We start from the raw sequence: 3,883 nt of genomic DNA on the forward strand, positions 1-3,883 counted from the left end.
TCTGCTATTGCAGGGTTCTCAGGATCATAAGCTTCTTCTTCAGAAGATGCCTCTTTAGTACTGTTGGATGCATTTTGCCATCCTTTTAGACTTTGAGAAATCATGTTGACTTGTTGAGTCAACATTTTGTTCTAAGCCAGTATGGCATTCAGAGCATCAATTTCAAGAACTCCCTTCCTCTGAGGCATCCCATTAGTTACGGAATTCCTATCAGAAGTATACATGAATTAGTTATTTGTAACCATGTCAATGAGTTCTTAAGCTTCTGCAGGCATTTTCTTTAGGTGAATGGATCCACCTGCAGAATGGTCCATTGATATCTTAGAAAATTCAGATAGGCCATAATAGAATATATCCAAAATGGTCCATTCAGAAGGCATGTCAGAAGGACACTTTTTGGTCATCTGCTTGTATCTTTCCCAAGCTTCATAGAGGGATTCACCATCTTTTTGTTTGAAGGTCTGAACATCCACTCTAAGCTTGCTCAGCTTTTGAGGAGGAAAGAACTAAGCCAAGAAGGCCGCGACCAGCTTATCCCATGAGTCCAGGCTATCTTTAGGTTGTGAATCCAACCATATTCTAGCTATGTCTCTTACAGCAAAGGGGAAAAGCATGAGCCTGTAGACTTCAGGATCTACTCCATTAGTCTTAACAGTCTCACAGATCTGCAAGAACTCAGTTAAAAACTGGTACGGATCTTCTGATGGAAGTCCATGGAACTTGCAGTTCTGTTTTAGTAGAGCAACTAGTTGAGGTTTCAGCTCAAAGTTATTTGCTCCAATAGTAGGGATTGAGATGCTTCTTTCATCAAACTTGGAAGTAGGTGTAGTATAATCACCAAGCATCCTCCTTACATTATTATTTTCGGCTACCATCTCCTCTTCCTTTTCGAAAATTTCTGTAAGGTTGTCTCTGGATTGTTGTAATTTAGCTTCTCTTAATTTCCTCTTCAGAGTCCTTTCAGGTTCAGGATCTGCCTCAACAAGAATGTTCTTGTCCTTGCTCCTACTCATATGAAAAAGAAGGGAACAGAAAATAATAATAGGGATCCTCTTTACCACAGTAGAGAGATTCTTTATGTTAGTAGAAGAAGAAAGGAATAGAAGAAGGAAAAGGTAAGAATCCAAACACAAGGGTGAAGATAGGTTCGGATTCTTGAGATGAGGAGAAGTGTTAGTAAATAAATAAATAAATAGAAGAAGATGAGAGGGAGAGAATTCGAAAATTAATTTTGAAAAATAAGTTAGTGATTTTCGAAAATTAAAGGAAGAAATAAAATTAAAATTTAAAACAATTAGTTAATTAAAAGAATTTTGAAAAAGAGGGAGGTAATTTTCAAAAATTAGAGAGCTAAAATTAGTTAGGTAGTTTTGAAAAAGATAAAAAAAAATAAACAAAACTTAATTAGTTAGTTTGAAAAAGATTTGAAAATCAAATTTGAAAAGATAAGAAGATAAGAAGATATTTTTAAATCAATTTTTTTTGAAAAAGATTAAATTTTGAAAAAGATATGATAAAAAAAGATATTTTGAAAAAGAATTGATTTTTAATATTAAAATTTTATTACTTGACTAACAAGAAACTATAAGATATGATTCTAGAATTTAAAAATTGAACCTTTCTTAACAAGCAAGTAACAAACTTCAAATTTTTGAATCAATCACATTAGTTGTTAGTAAAGTTTTCAAAATTTTGAAATAAAGATAAGAAAAAGATTTTGAAAATAAATTTTAAAAATTTCGAAAATAATAAAAAATGAAAAAGATTTGATTTTTTTTAAAAAAAAGATTTTGAAAAGATAGGATTTTTAAATTTGAAAATTTGACTTGACTTGTAAGAAATAGCTAAGTTTTAAAAAATTTTGACCAACTCAACTCAAATTTTCGAAATTTTGAGAGAAATAAGGAATAGATATTTTTTTATTTTTGAATTTTTAATGATGAGAGGGAAAAACATAAAAAATGACCCAAAACATGAAAATTTTAGATCAAAACCAATGATGCATGCAAGAACACTATGAATGTCAAGATGAACACTAAGAACACTTTGAAGATCATGATGAACATCAAGAAGATATTTTTGAAAAAATTTTTGATGCAAAGAAAACATGCAAGACACCAAACTTAGAAATCTTTAATGCTTAGATACTATGAATGCAAAAATGCATATGAAAAACAACAAAAGATACAAAACAAGAAAATATCAAGATCAAACAAGAAGACTTACCAAGAACAACTTGAAGATCATGAAGAACACCATGCATGAATTTTCGAAAAATGCATAATTTCTAAAAACATGCAATTGACACCAAACTTAAAATTTGACTAAAGACTCAAACAAGAAACACAAAAATAATTTTTTTGATTTTATGATTTTATAATTTTTGTATATATTTTTCAAAATTTTATAGGAAAAAGAAAATAAGAAATTCAAAATTTTTAATAAGAATTCCAGGAATCTTTCAATGTTAGCCTAAAGCTCTAATCCAAGGGTTGGACATGGCTTAATAGCCAGCCAGTTTTAGGATATAAATCAGGCATGGAACAACTGATACTTCATCCAACTCCATATACATGCCTTTTATGTTGACAAGTGGAAGCCTCAATCCAAAAGAATTTGGATATGGCTTTACAGCCAGCCAGGCTTCAACATGTTACCATGAAACTCTAGAATTCATTCTTAAAAATTTAGAATAATTTTTGAAAACAAAAGGAAAAAAATTTTTTGAAAGAATTTTGAAAAATATTTTTTTCGAAAATAAAACAAAAAGAAAATTACCTAATCTGAGCAACAAGATGAACCGTCAGTTGTCCAAACTCGAACAATCCCTGGCAACGGCGCCAAAAACTTGGTTCACGAAATTGTGATCTCTAATAATGGCATTCAACTTGGTATGCGCATTTATAACTCAGCACTTTCTTCACAACTCCGCACAACTAACCAGCAAGTGCACTGGGTCGTCCAAGTAATAAATCTTACATGAGTAAGGGTCGATCCCACGGAGATTGTTGGTATGAAGCAAGCTATGGTCATCTTGTAAATATCAGTTAGGTGGATAATAAATGATTATGGAGTTTTTGAATAATAATAATAAATAAACAGAAAATAAAGATAGAAATACTTATGTAAATCAATGGTGGCAATTTCAGATAGGCGTATGAAGATGCTGTGCTCCTTTTGAATCTCTACTTTCCTACTGCCTTCATCCAATCCTTCTTACTCCTTTCCATGGCAAGCTGTATGTAGGGCATCACCGTTGTCAATGGCTATATCTCATCCTCTCAGTGAAAATGGTCCAAATACTCTGTCACAGCACGGCTAATTATCTGTCGGTTCTCGATCATGTCGGAATAGAATCCATTGATTCTTTTGCGCATGTCATCACGCCCAACAATCGCGAGTTTCTGAATCCTACTCGGAATACCACAGACAAGGTTTAGACTTTCCAGATTCTCATGAATGCCGCCATCAATTCTAGCTTATACCACGAAGATTCTGATTAAGGAATCCAAGAGATATGCGCCCGGTCTAAGGTAGAACGGAAGTGGTTGTCAGTCACACGTTCATAGGTGAGAATGATGATGAGTGTCACGGATCATCACATTTATCATGTTGAAGTGCAACGAATATCTTAGAATAGGAATAAACTGAATTGAATAGAAAATAGTAGTAATTGCATTAAAACTCGAGGTACAGCAGAGCTCCACACCCTTAATCTATGGAGTGTAGAAACTCCACCGTTGAAAATATATAAGTGATGAATGTCCAGGCATGGCCGAATGGCCAGCCCCCCATGGTCTAACAACTAAACGTCCAAAGATGTGGTCAAAAGACTATACTGTCAAAAGACACCTAGTACAATAGTAAAAAGTTTTATTTATAC

At 33.0% G+C, this 3,883-nt stretch overlaps 1 non-coding gene across 1 annotated transcript; it reads left to right on the plus strand.

Moving 5' to 3' along the window:
• Nucleotides 1-373: 373 nt before the first annotated feature.
• Nucleotides 374-482, plus strand: LOC112799469 (small nucleolar RNA R71). The gene has a single exon (XR_003201049.1). It is a non-coding gene; the product is annotated as a small nucleolar RNA R71 (small nucleolar RNA).
• Nucleotides 483-3,883: the final 3,401 nt, after the last annotated feature.

This window comes from Arachis hypogaea, chromosome 4 (assembly GCF_003086295.3).
Source record: "Arachis hypogaea cultivar Tifrunner chromosome 4, arahy.Tifrunner.gnm2.J5K5, whole genome shotgun sequence".
In the NCBI taxonomy this organism is placed as follows: Eukaryota; Viridiplantae; Streptophyta; class Magnoliopsida; order Fabales; family Fabaceae; genus Arachis; species Arachis hypogaea.